Source organism: Zophobas morio, unplaced genomic scaffold, assembly GCF_036711695.1.
Source record: "Zophobas morio isolate AGI-343-1 ecotype UQ-CSIRO unplaced genomic scaffold, CSIRO_AGI_Zmor_V1 ptg000030l, whole genome shotgun sequence".
Lineage (NCBI taxonomy): Eukaryota > Metazoa > Arthropoda > Insecta > Coleoptera > Tenebrionidae > Zophobas > Zophobas morio.
Window position 1 is genome coordinate 12502820 of NW_026972135.1, and position 14999 is coordinate 12517818.

Genomic DNA, 14999 nt, shown 5'->3' on the forward strand with positions numbered 1-14999 from the left:
TCACTACATTTTGTTATTGCATCTTATTCTATTTTTTGGTCGCTCCTTACTTTAACTAGAGCAGAAATTTAAAAAATCAGGAATATAGACTAAAGCTGCGAATGTTAAAGTTAATGTTAAAAAAATACTAAATACAATCAAAAGTCACGTACCACGTAATGCCAAAGCAAAGGCCAGAAGTCCAAGGTAATCTAAACACATTGGACGGAAACAATAATAATAACAAATGACTGCATATACATTTCAAACTAATTACAGGAAATTTCATTCAAACAACTTGTTAATTTTTCTATTATTAACTGATACTTCATGGGGTCTGAAGTGTTTCAGTTTTTTTTTAAATAAAAAATCCAAATAAATAATCAGGAGATATATTTAGCTTTGGGTTAAAAAATATGTATTATATAGCTGTATGACTCGTAAGATTAAAAATTATCCCTACATTTGTCGACTTCTGTTTATTGTTAAACGAATGGGGTTAAGATACGTACTTTTTGCTGTTTTTTTTTAGTTCTTATTTTCTGACAATTGATTTTATTTTAGACAGCGGTGGTCGAGGGAAATACTGCAAAAGATTATTGTTGACAAATTTTAAATAGATGTTTTCTTGACAGCCTAGAGATGAATTTTCGAAAATGTTGGGTAAGTTGTATATACTGTACTTCAGGGACCAGGGGATTTTGACTACATATTGTTAAGTGTGCAAGGTATTGTAAACACATCGAGCGGAAATGACAATTATAAGAACTAGCTGCACACGCATTTTAAACTTATATTAGACAGGTAATTCAAAACAGATTCATTTTTCATTAACTTTCAAGCATTAAATACTCAATTCTTTTAAAATCAAAAATTCAACTGAATGCTCAGGAAATTGATTTAGTTTTGACTAAAAAAAGTTCATTATAGGAAATGGGGGATAAGTTAACAATTCTTTTTTGTTGTTTTTGTTGTATTATTAGTTCGGTCTGCGGTTTAATTGTCCACGCTTCGTTGACTCTTGTTTTGAATTGTTCGATCAAGTAGAGCTCATTAAAAATTTTAATTATTTTTTCGACTCATTCCAATGCAAGAAAATTCCTCTCCATTTCCGTTGTGCAAGTTATAAGTAAGTGCAGATTTCGCAGTCAACATAACTGACAATTTTTTGTCACATATAAGCGTCACTTCGTGTATGTTTTTGTGACTGTCTCTTTTAAGCTGTTAACATTGTTGGAGAGATCACGATGGAACCAAGCGAAATTGAAGAAAAAGAATTTTTTAACGCTAATTTTCAATATGGACGTTGGCTGTCGTCTCCACCAGTCGGCGAGGAAGTGGTCATATCTGGCATGTCTGGTCGCTTTCCAGAATCTGGTAATGTGTACGAGTTTCGTGACAATCTGTTTAACAAAACGGAGATGGTTACTGAAAATGAGAAAAGATGGAAAATTAACCATCCCAATGTGCCAAAACGAAGTGCCCACATTGATAATATTAACAAATTGGATGCTGGGTATTTTGGACTACATTATCGTCAAGCTTATAATTTAGATCCCGCATTGAGAGTTTTGATGGAAACTGTCATAGAAGCTATCATGGATGCTGGAGTAAATCCGTTAGAGCTGAAGGGAAGTAAAACTGGGGTATTCATTGGTTTTTCTTACTCAGATGTTGAGAATATTACCTTCCTCGAGACAACGAAATCGAAAAATTTTGTCGTTACCGGGTAAGAAAATTTTATTAATTGCTAATATGGTCGAAGTTTCTTTGATAGAACTTTTCAATTTTCTATTGAATCAAATGCAGCATTTTTCCTTCGTTACGATTACGCATCGTCAGCTATGTTTTTGACATTATGCCCTACCTGTCTTTATACATTTTCAGCATTATATCTGCTCCTTCAGTTTTACATTTTTTTTGAAACGCAGTGTATATTAGCAATTGGGTTTTGTTGCTTCTGCTGCAAGATATATTTTTTAAGAGCTTTCAATCCGATTTTAATAGGTAACGGGTGATCAAAAATTTTTAAATTAGAGTTGGCCATGGAAATATTTGTCATGTTTTTGATTAAACTGCAAAAACACATGTTTAACCCAATTTGTATTTCAATAATTTGGATTTTTGGCGTTTGCATTTTGATCACGCGTTATTAGTACTAAGAGGAGAGTTAAAACCACAGACAACTGAACTTTTGTACTACGTTATTCAGTTGAAAATGATACACCAATTTATATTAATAAATGTATTTCTTTAAGCTATTTTAAATCTTTGCTTGCTCATCGCCTCAGTTATTACTTGAAATTAAAAGGACCATCATTCATAGTGGACACCGCTTGTAGCAGTTCTGGAAATGCTTTTCATTCAGCGTTTAAGTCTATCAGAAGTGGTGAATGTGAAAATGCAATAGTCGCTGGATGTAATTTGATTACCCATCCTGGAGCTACAATTCAATTCTTTCGGTACAATTTCATATCTATACAAGAGAGTAATTTATTGTAGCAACAATACATTTTCAGCTTAGGAGTTTTAAGTCCGGATGGAGTACCCAGAGTATTCGATGAGGACGCAAACGGTTACGTTAGAAGTGAGGCTTGTACATGTCTTTTGCTCCAAAAGTCTAAAAATGCGAAACGCATTTACGCACAAATTATTAATACGAAAGTAAACTCCGACGGGTTTAAAAGGGAAGGCATAACATATCCTTCTTCGCAAATGCAGGAAGAGCTTATGACTGAAATGTACAAAGAAAGTAACATTGACTTTTCAAAACTGAGCTATGTCGAAGCACATGGTACTGGTACCCAAGCTGGTGATCCTGAAGAAGCTAATGCTATTGACAGAGCTCTGGCGAAAAAATGTGAAAAACAGCTTCTCGTTGGTTCAGTTAAATCAAACATCGGTCATACGGAACCAGTCTCAGGTCTTTGCTCAATTGTCAAAGTACTGATTGCTATGGAAACCGGACTTATACCCCCTAATATCAACTTGAAAAAATTTCGAAAAGGACTGGAAGGGATTGAACAAAACCGAATGAAAATTGTGACAGAAGCCACTGAGCTTTTCGGGCATGATGCAATTGTAGCTATTAACAACTTTGGTTTCGGAGGCAACAATTGTCATGTCATATTGCAAAGATTTAAAAAACATAAAATCGATGGTGGACTTCGAAAAGATGATGTTCCTAGAATAATTTGTGTCAGTGATGAAGCAGTTTTGAAAATTTTGAATGCTGTCAGCAACAAAAATCTAGATGATGAATATATTGGTCTTCTCCATCAGTTGTATAAAATGAATGCCCCAAATCATTTGTATTGAGGATATGTGGTAGTTTCCAAACATAGTGTTGTATCAGAGGCATCAAAAGTATTACCTTCTCGTAGACCACACTTACATGTATTCTTTGGACAATTCGTCAATAATTTCCGCATATTGGGTTCTTATTTGAAGAAATTTTCAATATTTGAAAATATCGAAACAAGGTATGTTGAGATTTTATTTGTGGGTAGCTGTTGAAGGTTTTCTTGTTTTTGATGAAAGAATTAATCAAATTTTGGTGTCCTATAAAGTAAAAACGCTTAAAGAAATCCTACAATCTAAGAAAAATGAAAAGGAAGATGTATTAGGGTCAATATGTTTGCAGTTAACATTGGTAGATGTTATCAAAGAGTTGCAATTGTTTCCTACTGGCGTTTTCGGTGACACATTTAGCAAAATCGTTACTGCTTACTATAACGGTGTTATTCAATTGAAAGAAGCTGTGTCGGCAGCGATAAAACTTAGTCATGTGAATTCTGATTCTAATATGAATTTCCAAACGTCACCAAACTTAGTGGATTTACATAAAAACTTAATGAAGGAGGATTATTCAACGTATGCAAAATCTGTTAAATCATCGAAAGGCACAATTATACTAAGTGTATCCGATCTATTGCTTAATGATGAAGATAACATATTAGTAGAAAATGGTAGCGTCAATTTACTGGGTCTGTTAGGAAGGTAAGAATTTCGTTCCAATGAAATTCAATAAAATACGCATTAAATTTGTAGATTATATACCGAAGGTTATCTGCCTCAAATTCATAAGCTGTACCCTCAAGTAAAATTCCCTGTGAGTAGAGGCACTGCCATGATTTCGCCTTCTATTCAATGGAATCACGAAAAATCATGGTATACATATAAATTTAGTGAATTTAGATCAGATTCTGAGCACAGAGAATACAGGATATCATTCTTATACGAGGAACATCAGTTTATGAAAGGCCATTGCATTGATGGTAATAATTGTAAACTTGTACTAAGGAATATACCATAAAATCGAAAAGAAAACGTCGTCTAACTAACTTCGAAATTTAACATTAAAAAATTATACAAGAAAATTATATTAATCAGTTTGACATTTGCTGTTTGAGGCTATATTTCAAATGAAATATTTTCATATGTATGTTGTATTTTTTATATCAAAGTCCTCTATCACAAATTTTATAGCTTTGGAATAATATCTGCACCTCAATATCAGTGTCTTAAATATAAATTTTCGTGGCTTACTAGACGATGTTTTCGATCATATAGTACTCATATTAAAAGCAAAGTTTTTAGGACGTAACCTTCTCCCTGCTACCAGATATTTATATTTGGCATGGGAAACATATGTCCAAACTCAACGATTATTAATCTCCGATGTTCCTGTATTATTTGAGAACTGTAAGTTTATCAAAGCTGTTCCACTCCCTAGGAGTGGTTACGTAAAACTTCTTATAACGGTTCAAAGGGGTACCGGCAATTTTGAAATTCTAGAGAAAGATTCGTTAATAGTCAGTGGCCGCATTCAGCTTTGTCCACATGGAAGTCAACAACAAGTTACTCTGCCAAATTCTAATTTGCTGAGTAACAATAAATTAGAAATATTGGAACAAGACGATATTTATCGAGAATTTTACTTAAGAGGTTACAATTACAGGTTAGTTTGTTACCATTAAAAAACAGCGTGTGGCATATTCTTTTAGCGATTTATTCAAATCAATTAAACGATGCAACGCAGACGCTTCTGTTGGTCTGATTAAATGGGAAAACAACTGGTGTGCTTTCATGGATAACATGCTACAAATGAAAATCCTTCAGTCCGATACAAGATTGCTTTATGTTCCCATTGGCATTAAGAAAATTATTATAAATCCCTCAAAACACATGGATGTCAACGAACAAGATGTACAAGACTGTCTTCTACCTGTGTATGTGGACACGAATTGCAACTTGATCAAGTAAATAAACTTTTCACCAATCTTACAGTTAAAGAAGAGTTTTATCTTGATTAGGTCTGGTGGAATTGAGATACATGGAATCCAATTAAAATCTGTTTTCAAGAAAAAACCACGACTGGAACCAGTTTTAGAAAAGAACGTATTTGTCCCAAATAATTTATCGTTAGAATTAGAAGAAGCAGTGAGAGTGAACACGCAGATAATCTTAGAAAATAGTTTGGAGACTAATTTCAAAGCTGTTGAATTAATCAACGAATTCACGGACCCAAATGGTGAACACATCTTAGGTTTTGTCAATAAAACCTTAAAGCATATCCCTTTACTAACTCCTGACCTAACCATTTCGTCAAAAACAACTATAACTGAGACACCTGGTCTAAAATTCGAAACTGTAACATTAACGCAAGACAGCAGCATACTTTTGTACATTGGAAGTAAAATTCTACAACAACTAAATACTCTAAAACAATGTTTAGTACCTCTTAGCAAAAATGGGTTTATCTTAACACGGGAAGATATCAGTTTCAGTTTAGAAAACGATATAAGTTAAGTGGACATTCTAACCGACTATTTAACACCAAATGAAAGAATATTTTTAATGAGGAAAAAAGTGGAAAATTATAAGCCCAAGTTTATTGAAGTATCTTCGAGTAAACTCAACTGGATACCAGTGTTACAAAACGCTTTAAACCTTGGAAAAGATGTTATAGTTTACGCGACAAATCGAAGTCCCGAAGGAATATTGGGTTTAATAAATTGCATCAGGCGAGAAACCAATGGAAACTTGGTTAAGTGTTTCTTCATGATGGACGACGCTCCGGAATTTGATCCCCAACATCCATTCTATAGCAAACAAATTAGTAAAAACTTGGCTGTAAACATACATAGGGACAATTCGTGGGGAACATAGCGACATTTGCTTTTAGAGGAGAGGCAGAAGATTACCTGTGAACATTCGTATGCATATTTTAAAAGTAGAGGAGATATATCGAGTTTCGAATGGTTAGAGGGACCTTTATCTGAAAAAGTACCACTAAAAGAAGAACAACTTTTGGTTTCAGTAAGTTACATAAAATTTTGTTTTATAGAAATGATTACAGTTTGTAGACATGTTATGCGTCAATTAACTTTAAAGATATCATGGCCGCTTCTGGGCGTGTAAATTCCGAAATATTACAACCGCATCGACTTTGTCAAGAAATTTTAATTGGATTTGAGTTTTCAGGAGCAGATTTAAGGTGTTGTAATTCATTGAAAAAATAAAGTTACGCAATTTATTTACAGTGGTCGAAGAATAGCTGGAATGACAAACGATCAGGGTATTTCATCCTATGTTACTTTGGATTCTGCGTTAGTTTGGAAAATGCCTCGCTCATGGACGCTTGAAGATGCAGCCACAGTTCCTGTTGTGTATTCCACTGTTATTTATGCTCTTCTAATGGTAATTATATGAGCAAACATTTCTCGAATAATTTCTTTTCAAGGTTGGCGAGATGACACCGGGTTCTTCAGTTCTTATTCATTCAGCTACTGGTGGTATTGGACTAGCTGCCTTGAACATTTGTCTTCATTATAAATGTGAAATTTACGTAACTGTTGGCACCCAAGCAAAAAGAACTTATTTAAAAGAAAATTATCCACAAATTCCAGACAATCATATTTGAAATTCACGAGATACCTCATTTGAACAAATGATAAAAAGAGAAACCCGGAATAGAGGAGTTAATATGATTTTGAATTCTCTAAGTGAGGATAAACTACAGGCTTCTATTAGATGTTTAGCACGAGGAGGAAAGTTTATGGAAATTGGCAAATACGATTTGGCGAATGATAGTTCTTTAAATCTTTTGCTCATGAAAAACGAAGCCAGCTATCATGGGATATTGTTAGATGTTGTTTTCAGAAATTTTAAGGAAATGAAGTCTAAAGTGGTAAATCGTTTAATAGAGGGAATTGGAGCAGGTTTTATAAAGCCCCTTCCCAGGGTTGTGTTCAATGCAGATGAAGTTGAAGAATCGTACAGATACATGATGACAGGTAAACATATTGGTAGAATACTGATTAAGCTGCGGAACGAAGACGACAGTGGCAGGAAATTCCAAATGATGTCAAATCCACGGTAAGTTACGACTGAGAGTAAGTACGATTAAAGAAATCAAAAACATGTGGGCGAAATTCTAAAGTGGTCTGAATTGGTTAGAAAACATTATGAAAAGTATAAAACTGGTATGAATTAATTTTAGAATTTGGTTGAGGAAGAAATGGCAAAAAAGGCACTGTCATAAACAGTGGGAACTGTCGCAGTATACCAGCTAATTCATAGAAATTAATCGATTAACCTCCAATATCGTGGTTAAGCAGAGTATTCAAAATACTTTTAGATCTTATGGTTACAAAACTAGTAAATGTTCAGAAGTGTTACAAGAATAATAGGACACAGGGAAGATAAGAATTTATAAAGTTGTAATTAGACTTATAAATTGATCCAAAACAATAACGCAGTTTAACAAAGGATACTACTAGGAAAAAAAAATGGGGAAACGTCTAATAGTGGAATAGATGTGACAGTAAAATAGAAAATGCAAAGTGACTTCGAAATGTGTGGAATAAAAATATGAGGAATAACAACAATAAGATTTATTGCACTCTAAATTCCACGTTTCTAAGTAGTAGTACTGTCTAGAAAAAAATATTTCAAATTAAATATAAATTTTTAAATGCCTTTGACAATGATGAATTTTTCTAATTCAGAGCGCGTTCACATGATAATGCTTTATTATATGGCTGATGAAAATGCCAGGTTGGCCCGCGAATTGTGGATCGAGTACAGCAGAGAACATCTCCGAGACCATTGTACCTTCAAGTCTCAAACTCACGAGGTGGCTGTGAGAGGACCGAAACAATACTGCAAGCTGAAGAACAAATTTTGGAACGCGTCGAAGAAGAGCCCGACATCAGCACTCGCTGCCTTGCAGCTGAATTTAGAGTTCACAGTTTGTAGTGCATCGTGCATTAAAAGAACAAGGCCTACATCCGTACCACGTTCAAAAAGTGCAAGCTTTGGATCTCGCTGGTTTTAAACGTCGTGTAATACTATATAATATACTGCAAATGGTTGTTACAGCAATGTCGTGAAAGCCCTAACTTTTTAAATTGCTTTCTGTTTACGGATGAAGCAGAATTCACGTGCAATGCTGTTTCTAATAAACACAAACACTCACATTTGGTCCGATGAAGATTCACACGCTGGTCAGGAAATACAATTTTAACGACGGTTTTCCACAAATGTCTGGGCCAGTATCATGAATGACCACTTAGTTGAACCTTATGTTTTGCTAAACATTCTAAACGCCGCAGAGTACCTCGAGTTTTTAAACAATGTGTTGTAAGAGCAGCTAGATGTGGACGTGCTTCTAGGTGAATGAGTTCACATGTGGTACTTCCATGATGGAGCGCCACCACATTTTGCTAGGCTAGTAACTGAATGGTTAAATAACCATTTTCCTAACCAATAGGTCGGTAGAAATGGCCCAGTAGCTTGGCCTCCGCCTTCACCCGATCTCAGTCCTTGTGATCTATGTCTGAGTGGTTGGATGAAACAGTTAATTTATGGAAATCAACGGTGTCCAGAAACTATCGAAGAACTTAAAAAACGAGTGGAAGTGGCAGCCGCCACATTTAGTGAAACTACCGCGGTTTTTAGGTAGTGGCATTTTAAGTTGTTTTTACGTTTATTCTAATAAACAACGTGGAATCGTTATGGCAAGGCCAAACCTCTGTCAAAACAAAAAGTTGACTACCGTGAAGTATTACCAAAAAACGGTCCTTCTCAAGACCACCATTTGTTTCTACAACAGTAAAAACCGGTTTTACTTTTGTCGAGGGTGGTTCGTTGGACTTTTAATTTATTTTTTTAAATTTCCACATTATTACGGTACGTGATATCGAAGTTACAATTATTGCATATATTTCGAAATCACCTCGTATATGAATAGTTTAACGAAGCGACAATAGACATAATAGTAAAATAGAAATTATGACAATAGTTGTAACACTTAGAATCAGAGGACTAGCGTGAAGAAAATCGGAGGCTAACAGAAAAAGGCGGAGGCTCAGAAGAGAATGAGGGGCATCAGAAAGAGGAAAATGCAAAACTCTAGAGAAGGAAAAACCTAGTAATTTCAAAAGAAACGATTCTTCATTTTTTAGCATTTTTTCATCTACTTATTTTCGATTTCGTCCAGTATTTTGTAATACGTTCAGTTTTTATTTTTCTCTTAAGCTCAATGTGACTGTTGGATTTGAATTTAGAAATGATTGTGTTGTTCGTATAATAGCCTAATATTTTATTTTATATTTTTTATTTAAAATTAGGTCAAACGTTGTTTTCATTTAAGATGCAATGAACAAATACAACATATTTACATTTTCCAAACATTGTTTTTAGTTTCCACTGTGATTTGCGTTACACCTACGTCGTTATCGGAGGACTAGGTGGTGTTGGTTTAGAATTAAGCGACTGGTTGATTTTGAGAGGTGCAAGAAAGCTAGTACTAGCGTCGAGGTCGGGCATTCAAAGTGGTTACCAACAGCAAAGAATCAAGTAAATTATAATCTCTAGAATTTCGAAGCTTCGTTAGCACCAAAAGCTCGCGCTACGCAATATTTGGATCGAGTCACAAGGAAATTATGCCCAAAACTAAGGTTTCCTTTTAATTTAGAGTTACCGGTTTATTCTGATGATATATTTCAGGTATTTTGTTATATTTTCGTCAGTATCCTGTGGTCGGGGGAATCCGGGTCAGAGCAACTACGGTATGGCAAACTCTGTTATGGAAAGGATATGTGAGAATCGAAAACGAGAAGGTTTACCAGCTGTGGCTATCCAGTGGGGCGCAGTCGGTGAAGTACTTAACAAATTTTTCAACATTTCGTAAGATTACAAATGTTTTAAAGGTTGGTTTGGTAGCGAAAATGCAAAAGGAGAATAAAGAATTAGTGATTGGTGGTACTCTTCAACAAAAAATTTCAAGCTGTCTTGAGGTGTTGGATATCCTAGTAAAACATAACTATCCAGTTGTGTCTAGTATGGTAGTTGCCGAAAAATACAATAATAGTGGCATTTTGACTGCAGTAGAAGCGGTTGCTCAAGTTTTAGGAATAAACGACATGAAAACTATAAGTCAGTATACAACATTTGCAGAACTCGGTATGGATTCGTTGATGGGTGTTGAGATTATTCAAATTTTGGAGAAAGATTTTGAAATCTACGTAACATCTAAAGATGTGAGAAGTTTGACATTTGCAAAGTAATTATTACGTCATTAATAAAATGTTGCTATAATGTTGCTGCTTTGAATTCTAGACTGACTGAGATGGAGGCAGAGAATTTGAGTAAATCTGGAAAAGTTGTAAACAAAAAAGTAGACGAAGGCACAAATTTTCTTATTAAGTATATTCCCAACAGCGAAACTAGTCAGTTGCCTGCTTTTAAATTAAATAGTCAAATTGATTCACACCTAGAAGCTCCAACCGTGTTCGTATTACCAGGAGTGGAAGGCGTCTTCCAACCACTAGAATATTTGACAAATTCTATACAAGCTCACGTTATAGGAATACAGTACAGCTATAAAAATCCTGAAGACAGTATTGAAGAAACTGCACGTAATGCATTGCCGGTACACTAAAATGTAAAAATTTACAGTTAATTTATTCCAAAACCATAATTTTTCAGTACATCGAAAATTGTTTATCCGGAAATATCCCCTTCTACATGATTGGATATTCATTCGGAACTTTGGTCGGTCTAGAAATGATCAGTTTGTTAGAAGAGAAGGGTTATCATGGTATCATGATTCTAATCGACGGCTCACCAGCATACATAACTTCGTCTCTAAAAAAACAATTCCCTCATCAAACAGATGCCGAGTTCCAGACAGCGATTTTAAGCAAAATCTCTTCATTTGTGGTTCCGTTGGATGTAATTTCGCAATATGAGGTAATGGTAGCCGACTTATTTGCGTTTGCATAACCAGAGTGCGTTTTTTTAGGAAACGTTGTTGAAGTGCAAAAATTTAGAAGATCGAATGGATTTGTGTCTTTCGTTGGTACCTCCTGAAACAAGTAATAAACAAAAAATAGAAAAGCAGGCAGGTGTTGCACTGTACAATCGTTGTAAAGCTATACTGAACTACAGGTTTAAAAACAAGAAAATCAAATCGGCTGTGCATTTATTGAAGGCAAAATCTTCTATGGTTGAAGAAGGAGTTAATTATCAGATGTCGGAAGTAAGCGATAACCTGACACAAGTAATCACAGTAGATAGTGACCATGTAACAATTTTAAATAGTCCAGATCTTGTAAATGCTGTTGTCGAAATCGTAGCCGCGAAAACATAATTGTAAATAAAGTAATCATCTTCTTTTCTTCGTTTTTTTTTTTTTTTAAACCAAAATACCTGGTCAGCTAGTGTCGTTGAGCTTGGTCGTTACGTCTCAATGTAGGTGTTTTCTTAATAAACACAAATATAAAAATTAAGTTATCAATGAGTCTTTAGGTAATTCTATTAATTATTAAAAAAATCCATTTTTTTTCGGATGGATTTAAATTAACTTCGAGTTAAGTAAGTAAGTAAGGTAATTTGATGTAAGCCCGACTTAAATTTGGACTGTGACCCAATTTCTGAATGATAACATTAATTCAAATAAAAATACACGTACCTATATCATTATTTCTATATTAGGGTAATAAACTTAACATGAATTGGCTTGATTCCGGCGAATCGACTGATGTTGTGTATATGGACTTCTCGAAGACCTTCGATCGGGCGCCTTTGCGACATCTTCTACTTAGGCTCAACCACTTTGTCGTCCGTGAAAACCTTCTTCGCTGGATAGAGGCTTTTCTTTCAAAGCGGTCGTTCAGTGTTAATGCGGGTGACGTGCTTAGTATGCAAAAGAGAGCTCTGAGTGGAGTTCCTCAGGGAGTGGTACTTAGGCCTCTTCTTTTTGTTATTTATACCTCCGACATTAAATATTCTCTGAAGGCGCCTTTTGTAATGTATGCGGATGATCTGAAAATCTATAACAAGAGCTGCAATTTTACTGTTGTGCAAAATGACTTAGATGTGGTTGCCAATTGGTTGTGTTCATGTTTGCTGCCTATTAACTCCGCAAAATGCGTCGTGCTATGTACTACTCGCAGCCGAAATCCAAAGCATGATTATCATGTGAATGCAAATTCTTTGAGAATAGAGTGATAAGGTTACATTCAGTTCCCCCCAAGATCACCAGAATTAACCCCCCTGGTTTACTGCTTGTTCGGTTATCTAAAATACATAATTCGTAGTGTCTCAAGTGTTAAACAGTCAATTTTTTTGGAATAAAACTTCAACTGAATGTTCAGAAAATTCATTTAGTTTTGACTCAAAAATGTTTATTGTAGGGAATATACATCTTTTATGCCAATTCGCTGGTTACCCAACGTTTCTGTAGAGTTTTATTAATTTTTACATCCCGAGCGTAAGCTAAGCAAGTCAAGCAATCGAGTCCATCGGACAAATGGCCACTTTTATGCGTCCTCGACGTTTCATGACCCCTACAGTACAACAAAAGTAGTATCCCGTTTCCGTCTGTCTGTCTGTCTAGTATCTGTATGCATTTTTATTAGACACATAATCTCCGAAATTGCTGGACCGATCAAATCAAACAAATTTCTACGTGACATTCTTTTGATGTATAAACATAAACAATCCAAGTTAAGCATGTACACTGAATAACACACTCTTTTCTGCTGGTTATTTGCTTTGAATTTATTTCATATTGTCCGTTTATTTGTGGACGTCACCTCGTTAGAAGTTGCGCCTGCGTGGTACAGGGGGTTCGAGGTATCATTTACATCATTGGTTTTTGATATACATATGAACATTATTACATTATAACATTTTTTTTTGTATAATTTTTCAAAGCGGAATTTGTTGGACTGTACTTCAAGAGCGAGGGAAGTTCTGTCAAAGTAACCTCAGACCAATTTTTTCAGGAATGTTATAAAGTCCATACCAAAGCTACTTTACTACTGAACAAAAACGTAGTACTTATTTCTGTGTATGATTCGTTTGACGGAGATTTTTAGATCTTCCGTACAAATTACAAGAACTTTTGCAGGACGTTAATGTTAGTTATAAAACATATTTTGCCCTCTTTGGCATTTTTTTTTTTGGCTTCGGGAAAACAAATGGACGAGACACGCGATTTTATTCGTAGTTGATTATACCATTAGTAGCTTTGAAATATGCATAATGCTAATTTCGACGCAATTAACTAGTGGTCTACTTACAAATATTCTGGCATTAAATTACCTGCTGGTGTTCCATATTCCGTAGTTTCTGCCAAGGCCAGCTCTAGCTGATGTTTTACCTTTCTGCTAATCGCTGACTCGTTGTTTCCCATTGACGCACAAGATAACAAATTCCATATCTGAAGTACGGAAAAAATAAGTTACTAATTTATGCAAATTTCGTAACTTTTTTCGACTGTAAGCTAATAAATAATGAATGAATGCATTTGGTAACAACAACAGTAACATATTCATTGATTTTAGTTGGAGAGTTAGGTTATAGTATATTAAAGAACGAGTTTCATAAGGCAAATATTGAGGCACGAATCCAAGTTTATAGAACGAGCGGCGAAGCCGCGAGTTATATAAAGGATGAGTGCCTCAATGGCCTTATGAACGAGTTATTTATACTATTTTTTCTACCGCACACGTTTTTTCCCAAAATTTAATTGAAATTTGCATTTTTTTTTAATCTGGGGACTTTTGTCGTGGTTGGTGATGGGTCGGTCTGACACTAACCACGAAATATTTGAGGTTCGAATTTTCACAACAACAATTGTAATTCGAACCAATTCGAGTTTTTGTAATTTAAAATTGGTTAAAATGTCTTGCGAAGAAGTTACGTGTCCGGAAACATGGAAAATTTTAAGTTTAGATTTGCCACTGACATTCACCTGACATTTCTCGTCATTGCTACCAATCTTACCGATCTAAATTACACCAGATCTATTAAAGAACGCCTTTCCTCTATTAACGAACTGCTGTGACGTCATTTGCGTGCGTTAATAGCTCTATTAGAAAACCAAAAAACGTGGGCGGTAGAAAAAATATATTTGAAATTCGTAATGAACACGTGTATAAGACTCGATGATTGTCCAATTTTATACAAATCACGTGTTTTCTTATACTCACATTATCTGCTATATGTTTTTTTTTTATAAGCATTACATAGCAAAAATGAATCAGTTTTGGTTAAAACGAAGGACTTTTTTGAAATTTCCGTTTGAATTAAATATACGTTGTATCCGTGAGATTATTATAATAAAAGCTGTTCCCATAGAAGGGTATAGTATGCAGAGTGTTTTATAAATTTTAGGAACAGTCCTATTCACACTGTTTTAAAAGATTAATGAATTAAAAGTATTGTCAGGGTTGCTCCTTCAAATTTATCAAAGTGACTAACCCACGTAGACGCTGACGTTAGAAGGCAAGGTAAAGTTCAAGGTGATGTAAAAACATTTGACAGAAGCAACAATAACAGGGCCTAAATTTCCATTTTTTCCTAAAAGAAAGTTTAAATCAAATACATTGTTAATGTTTTCGAATATTAGTTGGCGTTTCATGAGAACTCAAGAGTTAAGTTCTCAAATTCCTTTGAAGTAAAAAACCTAACTGAAGGTTCAGGATATTTATATATTTATTTGC

General features: G+C 34.8%; 1 pseudogene; it reads left to right on the plus strand.

Moving 5' to 3' along the window:
* Positions 1–635: 635 nt before the first annotated feature.
* On the plus strand, positions 636–11638 carry LOC135138583 (fatty acid synthase-like; annotated as a pseudogene).
* Positions 11639–14999: the final 3361 nt, after the last annotated feature.